Raw genomic sequence first — 17,302 nt, forward strand, 5'->3', positions numbered from 1 at the left:
ATCATTCTTTGTTGGTTATCCTGGCGTCAGTGTCACTCTCAGTAGAGTCAAAAGTAATCTGAAGATGCCACAGCGCCCCACGCCGTTACTCCCCTAGCACAAAGGAAAAGCTGACCTAGTACTTTTGCTTCCTTGCCACTTCCTCGAAGAAGCAAAGCAGAATGTTTGATTCTTGCTGTCTTAAGCATAGACAACAATGTCCGCTATCTTTACTATGGTAATAAAGTGGGAGCAGGATTTTCCTTAATTGTCCTACTAAGGTAAGAGATGAACTGTCTTTTATTAAGCTACACTTTGCAACACAGGACTGCACGGAGCGTCAAGCCACGTCACATACTGGTACTGCATCTGGGGTTAATTACTCGCTGTAGCAGTAAACAAGATATTTGTCCCTTCTGAGAGGGCTGGCCCCTCAGGGCTGAAAGGGGCTGAAGGGGCTGAAAGGGGCTGATACCCCCCTCCTGGAGAAATTTTCTCCACATGAATCTTGTTTCATAAAAAGCAGTTTTGACAATAATATGAATATTTCCTTTGGTTTATATAAATTAGATCCATTTATAATTAATAGAATTTGGGAAGAATTTAATAATAATACATTGGACAAATAATTTTTTAAATTTCTTATTTCTTGGGTAGAATAGTTTGCTGGTGGGTTGTATGAAGGACCTGTCTAGTTCGGTCGGCGGGCCTGCTGTCTCGCGTCAGGTGTTTCGGTGTTGTGGGATCTGATAGTGAGGTGTGGGCTACCCCTTTATATACCTTCCTTTGATGCTTTAGTTTCATTGTTCCTTGATAATGTGAGTAGTCACGAAAGCGCTTGGAACTTCTTTATTCTTTCACAGTGGTTGTTGGTTGTTTTGCATATTCTGAAATCACCTGTTTAATGTGATCTTATTGCATATATATATATATATATATATATATTATTTTTTTTATTATCATACAGGCCGATTCCCACCAAGGCAGGGTGGCCCGAAAAAGAAAAATTTCACCATCATTCACTCCATCACTGTCTTGCCAGAAGGGTGCTTTACACTACAGTTTTTAAACTGCAACATTAACACCCCTCCTTCAGAGTGCAGGCACTGTACTTCCCATCTCCAGGACTCAAGTCCGGCTTGCCGGTTTCCCTGAACCCCTTCATAAATGTTACTTTGCTCACACTCCAACAGCACGTCAAGTATTAAAAACCATTTGTCTCCATTCACTCCTATCAAACACGCTCATGCATGCCTGCTGGAAGTCCAAGCCCCTCGCACACAAAACCTCCTTTACCCCCTCCCTCCAACCTTTCCTAGGCCGACCCCTACCCCGCCTTCCTTCCACTACAGACTGATACACTCTTGAAGTCATTCTGTTTCGCTCCATTCTCTCTACATGTCCGAACCACCTCAACAACCCTTCCTCAGCCCTCTGGACAACAGTTTTGGTAATCCCGCACCTCCTCCTAACTTCCAAACTACGAATTCTCTGCATTATATTCACACCACACATTGCCCTCAGACATGACATCTCCACTGCCTCCAGCCTTCTCCTCGCTGCAACATTCATCACCCATGCTTCACACCCATATAAGAGCGTTGGTAAAACTATACTCTCATACATTCCCCTCTTTGCCTCCAAGGACAAAGTTCTTTGTCTCCACAGACTCCTAAGTGCACCGCTCACCCTTTTCCCCTCATCAATTCTATGATTCACCTCATCTTTCATAGACCCATCCGCTGACACGTCCACTCCCAAATATCTGAATACATTCACCTCCTCCATACTCTCTCCCTCCAATCTGATATCCAATCTTTCATCACCTAATCTTTTAGTTATCCTCATAACCTTACTCTTTCCTGTATTCACTTTTAATTTTCTTCTTTTGCATACCCTACCAAATTCACCCACCAACCTCTGCACCTTCTCTTCAGAATCTCTCAAGAGCACAGTGTCATCAGCAAAGAGCTGCTGTGACAACTCCCACTTTGTGTGTGATTCTTTATCTTTTAACTCCACACCTCTTGCCAAGACCCTCGCATTTACTTCTCTTACAACCCCATCTATAAATATATTAAACAACCACGGTGACGCCACATATCCTTGTCTAAGGCCTAATTTTACTGGGAAATAATCTCCCTCTTTCCTACATACTCTAACTTGAGCCTCACTATCCTCGTAAAAACTCTTCACTGCTTTCAGTAACCTACCTCCTACGTCATACACCTGCAACATCTGCCACATTGCCCCCCTATCCACCATGTCATACGCCTTTTCCAAATCCATAAATGCCACAAAAATCTCTTTAGCCTTATCTAAATACTGTTCACTTATATGTTTCTCTGTAAACACCCGGTCCACACACTCCCTTCCTTTCCTAAAGCCTCCTTGTTCACCTGCTATCCTCTTCTCCGTCTTACTCTTAATTCTTTCAATAATAACTCTACCATACACTTTACCAGGTATACTCAACAGACTTATCCCCCTATAATGTTTGCAATCTCTTTTGTTCCCTTTGCCTTTATACAAAGGAACTATGCATGCTCTCTGCCAATCCCTAGGTACCTTACCCTCTTCCATACATTTATTAAATAATAACACCAACCACTCCAAAACTATATCCCCACATGCTTTTAACATTTCTATCTTTATACCATCTATCCCGGCTGCCTTACCCCCTTTCATTTTACCTACTGCCTCATGAACATCCCCCACACTCACAACTGGCTCTTCCTCACTCTTACAAGATGTTATTTCTCCTTGCTTTATATACGAAATCACAGCTTCCCTATCTTCATCAACATTTAACAATTCCTCAAAATATTCCTTCCATCTTCCCAATACCTCTAACTCTCCATTTAATAACTTTCCTCTCCTAGTTTTAACTGACAAATCCATTTGTTCTCTAGGCTTCCTTAACTTGTTAATCTCACTCAAAAACTTTTTCTTATGTTCAATAAAATTTGTTGATAACATCTCACCCACTCTCTCATTTGCTCTCTTTTTACGTTGCTTCACCACTCTCTTAACCTCTCTCTTTTTCTCAATATACTCTTCCATCCTTGCATCACTTCTAATTTGTAAAAACTTCTCATATGCTAACTTTTTCTCCCTTACCACTCTCTTTACATCATCATTCCACCAATCGCTCCTCTTCCCTCCCACACCCACTTTCCTGTAACCACAAACTTCTGCTGAACACTCTAACACTACATTTTTAAACCTACCCCATACCTCTTCGACCCCATTGCCTATACTGTCACTAGCCCATCTATCCTCCAATAGCTGTTTATATCTTACCCTATCTGCCTCCTCTTTTAGTTTATAAACCTTCACCTCTCTCTTCCCTGATGCTTCTATTCTCCTTGTATCCTATCTACCTTTTACTCTCAGTGTAGCTACAACTAAAAAGTGATCTGATATATCTGTGGCCTCTCTATAAACATGTACATCCTGAAGTCTACTCAACAGTCATTTATCTACCAATACATAATCCAGCAAACTACTGTCATTTCACCCTACGTCATATCTTGTATACTTATTTATCCTCTTTTTTCTTAAAATATGTATTACCTATAACTAAACCCCTTTTTATTTAAAGTTCAATCAAAGGGTTCCCATTATCATTTACACCTGGCACCCCAAACTTACCTACCACACCCTCTCTAAAAGTTTCTCCTACTTTAGCATTCAGGTCCCCTACCACAATTACTCTCTCACTTGGTTCAAAGGTTCCAATACATTCACTTAACATCTCCCAAAATCTCTCTCTCTCTATATTTCTCTCTTCTCCAGGTGCATACACGCTTATTATGACCTACTTTTCGCATTCAACCTTTACTTTAATCCACATAATCCTTGAATTTACGCATTCATGTTCTCTTTTCTCATTCCATAACTGATCCTTCAACATTACTGCTAACCCTTCCTTAGCTCTAACTCTCTCAGATACTCCAGATTTAATCCCATTTATTTCTCCCCACCGAAACTCCCCTACCCCCTTCAGCTTTGTTTCGCTTAGGGCCAGGACATCCAACTTCTTTTCATTCATAACACCAGCAATCATCTGTTTCTTGTCATCCGCACTACATCCACGCACATTCAAGCATCCCAGTTTTATAAAGTTTTTCTTCTTCTCTTTTTTAGTAAATGTTTACAGGAGAAGGGGTTACTAGCCCATTGCTCCCGGCATTTTAGTGGCCTCATACGACACGCATGGCTTACGGAGGAAAGATTCTTTTCCACTTCCCCATGGACAATAAAAGAAATAAAGAAGAACAAGAGCTATTTAGAAAGAGGAGAAAAACCTAGATGTATGTATATATATATATATATATATATATATATATATATATATATATATATATTTATATATATATATATTTATATATTTATATATCTATATATATTTATATATACATATATATATATTTATATATATATATATATATATATATATATATATATATATATATATATATATATATATATATATATATATATATATATATATATATATATGTATGTATATATATATATCTATATATATATATATATATATATATATATATATATATATATATATATATATATATATATATATATATATATATATATATATATATATATACACACACATATATATATATATATATATATATATATATATATATATATACATAAATAGTAGATAGGGAGTATTCCAGAGCTCTCTCTCTCTCTCTCTCTCTCTCTCCCTCTCTCTCTCTCTCAGAGCGTCTCCTTTTGGACTCTAGCTCAGGGGCTCCGCTCCTCTATTTTTTTTTTTTTAATTTTCGAATTTTTTTTCTTGATATGGAATAATATTCTCCCTCGGAACTCCGTTTCCTCGGATCATTTTTTTGGAGATTACCGAATATTCAAATTTTCTTTTTTTTCCTCTATTTCTTTCAGTTTTTCCCTTTTTTGGGTCTGTCTCTGAGCAGTCGGTATCCAGCTCCTGGGTCAATCCTGCTCCAATCCCTTTTGTCAATTTTGTTGGGTTTCCAAGTCCTTGGATTGAGTTTTGGGAGGTTGTTGAATTTTCAAATTATCGATTTTTTCGGTAGTTTTGGGAGTCTCCAACTCCTTTTATCTTATGGTATTCTTCCCTTGCTCTATGTCCTTGGATCAAGTTTTCCTTTTACTTCATCTCCTAGAATCAAGATCACCCTCCCCCTTCTGCCCCCTCCACTGCCATCTCCCCTCACCCTCTATGCGATCTCCCCCAGACTTTTCCCTCATCCACTTCCATCTCTCTTACCTTCTGTCCATCTTCCCCCTCACCTCCCCCCTCACCCCTACCCTTTAAGCCCAATATCCCTACTCCATCTCCTAGAATCAGCATTTCCCCAACTTCTGTTTCCCTTTAGTTTCATGCCCTTATTGAATGCACAGAAATATATTTATTATTCAGTTTATATCTAAGGGAATTTCAGTGCCCTTTTGTGGTAAAATTTATGTTACCAAATTATGGTTAAATAAACTTGTAGAACAAACAAAGTTACTCTGTATCAATAATGAGGACACTTAGCTTGGTTGCTGTCTCTGCCTATCACAGTCTCTGTCGATAGACACCTTCGACGTAAGACAGTTGTTCTACCACCACGTGGCTGAAAGGGAAGGGTATGATGAGTATAATTACCCTAAGGGGGTGTTGTATCAGTATTTCATTGAATAACTGGGTACTGACTAGATCCTTATGTACTTACTTGTGTTGGGCTCAAAAGCCCACCTGCTACCGGGTTTAGGGTAACCTACCTAGATTGTATATTGGTTCTCAACTGTGCAGTCAATTGAACTAGAATATGTCAAAGTAGACTTACCTGGGTTTGTGTATCAGACCCTTAAGAATTATCTCGGTATCCGGTGTCTTGATTGAAGAATAGTGATTGAATTCACAACACTCGCTGGTTACACACTGTTCATCAAGATCTGACTATTGTTCACCGTAACGTCACTAAAGAAGTTGTAATGTGTTTAACAGTAATGCGTCATTCACTTTCTTTATCCGCTCTTACAGCATGAAGAACGAGTGAACATTATAATGGTATAAAATACCGACAGGTTGTTAGGTAAGACACATATGCAACAGTTAGGTATCTTTATTTCGAAACGTTTCGCCTACACAGTAGGCTTCTTCAGTCGAGTACAGAAAAGTTGATAGAAGCAGAAGATACTTGAAGACGATGTAATCAGTCCATCACCCTTAAAGTTTTGAGGTGGTCAGTCCCTCAGTCTGGAGAAGAGCATTGTTCCATAGTATGAAACAATATGGAGATGAAGTGACAGGATGGAGCTTTATATAGCGCCAGGAGGTGAGACGTAGGTCTCACCTCCTATGGAACAATGCTCTTCTCCAGACTGAGGGACTGACCACCTCAAAACTTTAAGGATGATGGACTGATTACATCGTCTTCAAGTATCTTCTGCTTCTATCAACTTTTCTGTACTCGAGTGAAGAAGCCTACTGTGTAGGTGAAACGTTTCGAAATAAAGATACCTAACTGTTGCATATGTGTCTTACCTAACAACATGAAGTACGAGTCTTTATTGCACCATTATATACTACAACCTGAGCTATGACGCCCCCTGCAACACCTCACTTGCCCCCTGCAACACCTCACTTGCCCCCTGCAACACTTCACTTGCCCTGGGTATGCCTTCCATAAAGACAGAGCTGATCAGGCAATTTTCCCTTGCATGCCAAACTTCCACCAGGAAACAATGCAGAATGCTTGATTCTTGCTATCTTTAACATGGTAATAAAGTGGGTGCAGGATTTTCCTTAATTGTCCTGCTAAGGTAAATTGAGAGACATAACAATAAATGTCTGGGGCCCCCGACTGTTCAACTGCCTCCCAGCATACATAAAGGGGATTACTAATAGACCCCTGGCTGTCTTCAAGAAGGCACTGGGCAATCACCTAAAGTTAGTACTTGACCAACCTGGCTGTGGTTCGTACGTCAACTTGCGTGCGGCCAGCAGTAACAGCCTGGTTGATCAGACCCTGATCCACCATGAGGCCTGGTCTCAGACCGGGCCGCGGGAGCGTTGCCCCCCGATACCCTCTCCAGGTAAACTTCAGGTAAGGTAAAATATGAATTGTCTCTCATTAACCCACACTATGGTTTCAACACTGCGCTCTTGCAAAGAAATGGCGTGTTTACGACACATGCTGGTACTGCATCTGTAATCAATTAAAGTGTTGATGCAGAAGCAAGTAAGACACCATCGCCCTTTCTGAGAGGGCTGGGTCCTTCAGGGGCTGAAAGGGCTAAAAGGGGCTGATACCCTCTATCCTGGAGAAAACTTTCGCAACATTGGTGGGGCCGGTGGAGGTTTTCTCACTAGCCACCACTGCTGCTTGTCTTTTCTGAACAGCTCTAGTCCGTGGTGTTTCTGGAGAGTCACTACGTTTGTTTTCAACACTGTGTAATTCTAATAGCACTAATTTATCTACTGTCCGTTTATTCACTTTACCTTTGTTCAAAACATCAACTGTCCTGATGATTCTATTTGCATCAGGATATATGGTCACAATTTTTCCAAGAGGCCATTGGGACCTTGGACCATTATTATCAATAATCACTATGTCACCAGGTCTTAAGGACTTATGGTTTTCAGTAACACCAGCTCCATAGAAGTGTTCTCTCGCCATATTTTCTCCCAACGTTCAATCACTTTATTAAGGTGTTTGAATTTACGTCTGAGCTGCTCAGGTTCGAAATAGGTAGGATCCTCTATGATTTGTTTATCATTCTTGGTTAGAACAGGTTCGAGCCTTCTGCCATAGAGTAAATGAGATGGACTTAACGCTTCTAAATTGTCCAGATCATCGGTAACGTAAGTTAGAAGTCTGTTGTTGTCTCTATTTTCTATTTAAGATACGATTGTGTGAAATTCTTCTAAGTTGATTCGCTGACTATGAAGAGTCTTCCTTAAACAACGTTTTATGATGAGTGTCATTCTTTCACAAAATCCGCCTTGACATAGAGCCAGAGGAGGACTGTGTCACTACCAACAAGTGCGTTCATTCAACATCTGTTGTACCTCTGCTCGATCAAAGATCTTGCTTGTATAAGCAGCACCAGCAACAAACTTCATTGAATTGTCTGAAATTATCAGTCTGGGACATGCCCTTCTGGCTGCAAACCTTGTGAATAATTTGATAAAGGTTTCAGCAGACATGTCAGTGGCTAATTCTAGATGTACTGCTCTAGTTGTAGCACAAGTAAACAAACAGATGTACACCTTGATGGGAACTTTGTCAACTGTTTAAGTTAAAATTATTGGTCCAGTGTAATCTACACCTGTCACCTCAAATGGAGTGATATGACAAACTCTTTCAGAGGGATATCGAGGTAGACCTGGATACTGACATACTCGCTTATCGTAGTGACGACAAGTAATGAAGTCCCTCATTTGTTCTTTTTACATTTTGTCGACCTTGAGGTATCCAGTAGGATTGTCGTATATGACAAAGTGTGTCAGCTACCCCGCCATGTAACACGTTACTGTGGGCTTTTCTAACAATCAGTTTTGTTAGCCAATGATCCTTAGGGATCAATATTGGATGTATGACTTCTTTAGGTAGTGAAGAATTATGAATTCTTCCTCGTGTTTCCAGAAATTTATATTCTGTAAAGAAAATATCTTTCTGTATTAGTTTCACGCAGTATTTAATGGGTTGAAGATATTCATAATTAGGTTTTATTCCTTTAATGAATTTAAAGACAAGAGCTGTAAATCTTAAGAGTTTTCCCAAGATGAGTATTTGCAATATTTGCACAGATTATTTCTGTTGTGTTCAAGCAGACTGTTTATTCTGGCATAATGTGAGTTTTTTGCTGAGGCCAGTTATTTTCGTTAGAGAGCCAGTTCGGTTGGTGGAGCCATAATTTATTATCCACAAATTTCTTGAGTGGGACACCACATGACAACATGTCAGCTGGATTCTCTTGCTACTCTATTCTGTACATAGACCAACTTACTCTTATTATTTCTTAACCACTGGAGAACTGCTTCATTATCACTCCAGATCACGATTTTTTCAATATTGAGTTGGTCAAGTACTTTGTTGAGATAGACAGCTAATTTTGTGCCTACATAGAGTGCTGTCAGTTCCAATTGTGATACTGTTCTGACCTTGAAGGGTGCGACCCTGGCCTTTGAAGTAATTAGTGTACTTCCTTCAGCATTACTCATGTAAGCTACAGCGCCACAACCTCTGGTTGATGCATCACAGAACACATCTAATATGTACTTGTTTCCCTCTTGATCTATTTGTCTGGGAAATTTAATTTGATGAAGTTGTTTAAACTCCCTGGATATTTCATCCCATGCTTGACTCATTTCTAGAGGCAAATTCTCATCTCAACTGTTTTTGAGCTTCCATGCATCTGCACAAGCATTTTAACTTGTATGGTAATTGGTGAGACGAGTCCTAGAGGATCAAAACATTGTGATACCTTTGACAGTAAACTACGTTTAGTGAGTGTACTGCATGATTTATTATTTATCCTTTTGAGACTCAAGGTATCTTCTGTGTGTTCCAATTAAGTCTAAGCATATTGTTGAGAAATGGTTTTCGAGCTAAGATATAATTTATAATTTTAAATATAGGGAACACTTAGCTGATAAAAGACAGCAAATCGTCTACACAGCCGCCCCTGCAGACGAGGTCTTGAATTGTTGTCATGAACATCTCTCAACGGGCTGTAATAGATCATATTATGTAAACAATAAATTACCCCTAGGGGGTGTTATGTCAGCATATTTCATTCACTGATGGCTGACAAACTTACTTGTGTGGACTCAAAGGTCCGCATATCACCGGGGTTTATGATAAGTGACTAACTCACGACTTTATACTCAAATGCGCAGTCAATAGTACATCACGAGTTAGCAGTACATCACGAGTTAGAACACTTACCTGGGTATATGTATCTGACCCGTAATTACGCACGAATATCCGTTGAGTTGATTGAAGAATAGTGTTCTTTGAAGAATGTCGCACTACACTGTTGGATCGCAACACTCGTTGTTACACTGTTCATCAATAATTGTTCACACAATATCACTAAGAAGTTGATCACACTTCTCTGTAAGTGTTTATCGTGTTTTGTGAGACACTTTGTTCACACTAACGCACAGATCGTTCTTTGTTGGTTATCCTGGCGTCAGTATCACTCTCAGTAGAGTCAAAAGTAATCTGAAGACGTCATAACGCCCCACGCCGTTACTACCCCTCACATAAAGGAAAAGCTGACCTGGCATCTTTTGCTTCCTTGCCACTTCCTAGATGAAGAAAAGTAGAATGCTTGAATCTTGCTGTCTTAAGCATAGACAACAATGTACACTATCTTTACCATGGTAATAAAGTGGGAGCAGGATTTTCCTTAATTGTCCTGCGCATGTGTCTTAATTTCATCTTGTCGGTATTATATACCATTCTTGTACTACTACTACTACTACTTCCACCACCTCTTCCTGCCTATATATAGCCGACCTGCTCCACTCCTGGTTAGTGTGCCTTTGTAAATGGTCCAAGCCGGACCGAAACGTCGTCGTAAGCTTCTCTCTTTTATGTATGGGTTATTTGTGTATAGTGAAAAAAATTAGTAAATTTGTAAGACAGGAACGCCCCTTTGTAAAACCGTGTTGAGATTCGTTAATTAATCTGTGCCTGTCAAGATGGCTACGAATTGCTTCTGCAATTATTGATCCTATAAATTTTCCCACTATGGAGGTAAGGCTTATTGGTCTATAGTTCGATGCCAAGGACCTGTCACCTGCCTTGTAAATAGGTATTACATTTGCCATTTTCCACTTATCAGGTAATATGCCAGTTTGTAGTGATATGTTAAAAAGATCAGCCAAAGGTATGCTACGTTCCTTTTTACATTCCTTTAACAGCCTTGCAAAAGTTCATCAGGGCCTGGGGATTTGTTAGGTTTTAGCTTCTCTATTTACCTGAGGACCATGTCACTAGTTACCGCAATCGTGCATAGTTTATTACCATCCTGTTCTACATAGTTAATTGTTTCAGGAATATCACTAGTATTATGCTGGGTGAAAACTGAGAGAAGGTAGGTATTGAGAATTTCACATATCCTTATCACTCTCAGTGATCTGACCAGAGTTACTCTTAAATGAGCCAGTCTTGTCCCTAATCTTACTTCTGTATACCTGAAAGAACCCTTTTGGGTTAATCTTTGAATCCCTTGCGACCTTAGCCTCATAATCCCTTTTTGCTTTTCTTATTCTTTTCTTTATTTCTCTCTTTAATTGAATATATATTGATTTCTTAACTGCCCATTACCTCTTTTGATACGCCTATATATGCCTCTCTTTTGGCCAGTGAGATGTTTTAATTTATTGTTCATCAATTTGGGATCATTTTTGTTAGATCTAATTTCCCTACTAGGAACAAAAGTTGTCTGGGCAGCTAGAACTATGCTCTGACAAACGTCATATTGGCAACCAAGATCATCTACCTGACCCATAGTCAGGACATCACAATTTAGCCCACCCAGGTAATATTTCAGTCCCATGAAGTCGGCCAAGTGAAAATCTGGGACAGATATTTGATTGCAGCTATCTGGGTAATTCCATGATACATTGAAACTAAGTGATTTGTGATAACTCTCCCCAAGCTCATCATTAACCTCAAGATTATTAATTAATGAATCTTTGTTGGCAAGAACCAAGTCAAGCAGATTGTTTCTTCTAGTTGGTTCTGTCGCAACCTGTTCTAAAAAGCAATCCTGAGCCGTATCAAGAAAGTCACTAGACTCAAGATTTCCTGTCATATTGTTCCAATCAATTTGTCTAAAGTTAAAATCTCCCATTATCACAACATTTTCATGTCTAGAAGCCTTATGAATTTCGTCCCATAACAGCTTACTGCCCTCCCTATCAAGGTTTGGGGGCCTATAAATCACACCCAAAATTAATTTGTCACGTCCCTCGAGAAACTGTAGCCAAACAGATTCTGTGTTCGATGTTTCTAATCTTATATCATGTCTAAGACAACAATTTAAATAATCCCTGACATACATCGCCACACCACAACCCTTCCTGTTGACTCTGTTAGTGTGGAATAGTTTATAACCCTGTATGTTGCATTCAGTAGGCATTTCTCTATCTTTCAGGTTGAACCAGGTCTCTGTTATACCAATAATATCTATATTACCTACACTTGCAAGTAATCTTAGCTCTTCTATCGTATTTCTTAGACTCCTACTATTTGTATAGTAAACCTTAAGGGAGCTACTCACCGTTGCCCTCTACTATCTTTCTTTGGTTGTTGAACAATTGATTTGCCATTACTAGCAACTTTATTTTGAATATTGTCTTTTAAACATATCCCTGAGGTATCCCGGTAATAACTGCTGCTTTTAGCCCTAATGCTGCAGCCTGATTGTTTCCCACAAACACTCATACCTCTATAATCTATCAGTTTAAATTCCTAGAAAAGTCATCAATTACCCTCTCAATCGAATTGGCTAATGCAACCACTCCTTCCCCAGAGAGATGAACCCCATCCCTTGCATACATATAACGTTTGCCAAAGAATAGGTCCCAGTTATCAATGAATGGGAGTGCAAGTTCTTTGCCAGCAATTTATACCATTTTCCCTAGACATTCATTCATTGCCCACTCTTTTTCTAGGTAAGATGCTACATATGACTGGGATCCCTCCCTTAGACCTAACTACTTCTATGGCTGACCTGTACTTATCCAGCAGCTCCTCTCTCCTGCCCTTCTCAGTGTCATTACCCCCAGTACTAAGACAGATAATGGGCTTGTTCCCATTACCTGCCATAATATTATCCAACCTGCTGACTATGTCACCAACACCAGCTCCAGGAAGGCACACTCTCTGTCTGATCTTTCTGTCTCTGTTACAAAAAGCACAGTCAATATATCTTACCTGAGAATCTCCTACTATTAAAATATTCTAAGCTTGATTAGCAGGGGAATCAGTGGTACCTTCAACCTCACTAACCACTGAAGTACACTCGTCTTGGAGAACAGAGAATCGATTACTTACCTTCATATCTTCTCTATTAACTCTCTTCATCTTCCTTCTTCCTGAACTGTGAACCACTTGCCACTTAAAGTGGCTGCCACTATGACAGGCTGCAAACCTGTTCCAGCAATTGGCTCCTGGAGTTCAACCCCAACAAGTGCAAAGCCATGAAGGTTGGGGAAGGGCAAAGAAGACCGCAGACGAAGTACAGTCTAGGGGCAGAGACTACAAACCTTACTCAGGGGAAAAAATCTTTTGGTGAATATAAAACCACGCATATCTCCTAAGGCGCACTTCAACCAAGAAACTGCTGCAGCATATGGACGCCTAGCAAACCTAAGAACAAACAGCATTCCGACATCTAAGTAAGGAATCGTTCAGGACCCTGTACACTGTGTATGTTAGGCCCATACTGGAGTATGCGGCACCAGTTTGGAACCCACACCTAGCCAAGCACATAAAGAAATTAGAGAAAGTGCAAATGTTTGCAACGAGACTATTCCCAGAGCTAAGGGGTACGTCCTACGATGAGAGGTTAGGGGAAATCGACCTGACGACACTGGAGGACAGGAGAGATAGGGAAGACATGATAACGACATATAAAATACTGAGAGGAATTGACAAGGAGGGCGAGGACAGGATGTTCCAGAGATGGGACACAGCAACAAGGGGACACAGTTGGCAGTTGAAGACACAGATGAATCACAGGGATGTTAGGAAGTATTTCTTCAGTCACAGACTAGTCGGGAAGTGGAATAGTGTGGGAAGCGATATAGTGGAGGAAGGATCCATACACAGCTTTAAGCAGAGGCATGATAAAGCTCATGGTTCAGGGAGAGTGACCCAGTACTGACCAGTGAAAATGCGGGGCCAGGAGCTTTGAATCGGCAACTGCAACCACAACTAGGTGAGTACAACTAGGTGAGTACACACACACACACACACACACACACACAAACACACACACACACACACACACATACACACATACACACACACACACACACACACACACACACACACACACACACTCACACACACACACACACACACACATGGTTTCAGGGACGGGAAATCCTGTGTCACAAACCTACTGGAGACTACACAGGAATGAGGAACTACCTGAACGGGGTTCAGTGGGACAGAGAACTGGCAGGGAAGCCAGTTAATGAGATGATGGAATATGTAGCAACAAAATGCAAGGAGGCTGAGGAGAGGTTTGTACCCAAGGGTAACAGGAGTAATGAAAAAGCCAGGATGAGCCCATGGTTTACCCAAAGGTGCAGGGAGGCAAAAACCAAGTGTGCTAGGGAATGGAAGAAATATAGAAGGCAAAGGACCCAGGAGAATAAGGAGAACAGTCGTAGAGCCAGAAACGAATATGCACAGATAAGAAGGGAGGCCCAAAGACAATATGAAAATGACATAGCAGCGAAAGCCAAATCTGACCCGAAACTGTTGTACAGCCACATCAGGAGGAAAACAACAGTCAAGGACCAGGTAATCAGGCTAAGGAAGGAAGGAGGAGAGACAACAGGAAATGACCGTGAAGTATGTGAAGAACTCAACAAGAGATTCAAAGAAGTGTTCACAGAGGAGACAGAAGGGACTCCAGAAAGACGGAGAGGTGGGGCACACCACCAAGTGCTGGACACAGTGCACACAACCGAGGAAGAAGTGAAGAGGCTTCTGAGTGAGCTAGATACCTCAAAGGCAATGGGGCCAGATAACATCTCCCCATGGGTATTGAGAGAGGGAGCAGAGGCGCTATGTGTACCCCTAACAACAATATTCAATACATCTATCGAAACAGGGAGATTGCCTGAGGCATGGAAGACAGCAAATGTAGTCCCAATCTTTAAAAAAGGAGACAGACATGAAGCGTTAAACTACAGACCAGTGTCACTGACATGTATAGTATGCAAAATCATGGAGAAGATTATCAGGAGAAGAGTGGTGGAACACCTAGAAAGGAATGATCTCATCAACAGCAGCCAGCATGGTTTCAGGGACGGGAAATCCTGTGTCACAAACCTACTGGAGTTCTATGACATGGTGACAGCAGTAAGACAAGAGAGAGAGGGGTGGGTGGATTGCATTTTCTTGGACTGCAAGAAGGCGTTTGACACAGTTCCCCACAAGAGATTGGTGCAAAAACTGGAGGACCAAGCAGGGATAACAGGGAAGGCAATTCAATGGATCAGGGAATACTTGTCAGGAAGACAGCAGCGAGTCATGGTACGTGGCGAGGTGTCAGAGTGGGCACCTGTGACCAGCGGGGTCCCGCAGGGGTCAGTCCTAGGACCAGTGCTGTTTCTGGTATTTGTGAACGACATGACGGAAGGAATAGACTCTGAGGTGTCCCTGTTTGCAGATGACGTGAAGTTGATGAGAAGAATACACTCGATCGAAGACCAGGCAGAACTACAAAGGGATCTGGACAGGCTGCAGACCTGGTCCAGCAATTGGCTCCTGGAGTTCAATCCCACCAAGTGCAAAGTCATGAAGATTGGGGAAGGGCAAAGAAGGCCGCAGACGGAGTACAGTCTAGGGGGTCAGAGACTACAAACCTCACTCAAGGAAAAAGATCTTGGGGTGAGTATAACACCAGGCACATCTCCTGAAGCGCACATCAACCAAATAACTGCTGCAGCATATGGGCGCCTAGCAAACCTCAGAACAGCATTCCGACATCTTAATAAGGAATCGTTCAGGACCCTGTACACCGTATACGTTAGGCCCATATTGGAGTATGCGGCACCAGTTTGGAACCCACACCTAGCCAAGCACGTAAAGAAACTAGAGAAAGTGCAAAGGTTTGCAACAAGACTAGTCCCAGAGCTAAGAGGTATGTCCTACGAGGAGAGGTTAAGGGAAATCAACCTGACGACACTGGAGGACAGGAGAGATAGGGGGGACATGATAACGACATACAAAATACTGAGGGGAATTGACAAGGTGGACAAAGACAGGATGTTCCAGAGTTTGGACACAGCAACAAGGGGACACAGTTGGAAGCTAAAGACACAGATGAATCACAGGGATGTTAGGAAGTATTTCTTCAGCCACAGAGTAGTCAGTAAGTGGAATAGTTTGGGAAGCGATGTAGTGGAGGCAGGATCCATACATAGCTTTAAGCAGAGGTATGATAAAGCTCACGGCTCGGGGAGAGTGACCTAGTAGCGATCAGTGAAGAGGCGGGGCCAGGAGCTCGGACTCGACCCCCGCAACCTCAACTAGGTGAGTACAACTAGGTGAGTACACACACTCACGCACACACTCATTCTCACACACACATACACACACACACACACACACACACACACACACACACACACACACACACCAGCAAGACTTCACCTTGTGTTCACCCTGAGTAGCTCACACATTGATGACATCAGATATGAGAGGCCCCTCGGAGCTAGTGACCAGGTTGTCCTGAGTTTTGATTAAATAGTAGAGTTACAGGTGGAGAGGGTAACAGGAGTCGAATGGGAAAAGCCTAACTATGAAAGTGGGGACTACACAGGTATGAGGAACTTCCTGTGGGATATGCAGTGGGACAGAGAAATGGTAGGAAAGACAGTAAATAAAATCATGGAATATGTAACAACAAAATGCAAGGAGGCAGAGGAAAGGTTTGTTCCAAAGGGCAACAGAAACAATGAGAAGACAAAAACGATTCCTTGGTTTACCCAAAGGTGCAGGGAGGCAAAAACTAAGTGCATTAGAAGAAGTATAGAAGGCAAAGGACCCAGGAAAACAAGGAGATCAGTCGAAGAGCCAGAAACGAATATGCACAGATAAGGAGGGAGGCCCAGCGACAGCACGAAAATGACATAGCGTCGGAGGCTAAGTCTGACCCGAAACTGCTGTTTAGCCACATTAGGAGAAAGACGACAGTCAAAGACCAGGTGATCAGGCTGAGGAAAGAAGGTGGGGAACTCACAAAAAAAGATCAAGAGGTATGCGAGGAGCTCAACATGAGATTTAAGGAAGTATTCACAGTGAAGACAGGAAGGACTCTGGGAAGACAGGACAAAGGGGGACACAAACAGGGAATAGACCAACAAGTGCTGGACGATATGTACGCAACTGAGGAAGAGGTGAAGAAGCTGCTAAGTGACCTTGATACCTCAAAGGAAAAGGGACATGACAACATCTCCCCGTGGGTCCTCAGGGAGGGAGCAAATATACGGTGTGTGCCATTAACCACAATCTTCAACACATCCCTTGAAGCTGGGCAACTACCTGAGGTATGGAAG

The sequence above is a fragment of the Cherax quadricarinatus genome, chromosome 6 (assembly GCF_038502225.1).
Source record: "Cherax quadricarinatus isolate ZL_2023a chromosome 6, ASM3850222v1, whole genome shotgun sequence".
Taxonomy (NCBI): Eukaryota; Metazoa; Arthropoda; class Malacostraca; order Decapoda; family Parastacidae; genus Cherax; species Cherax quadricarinatus.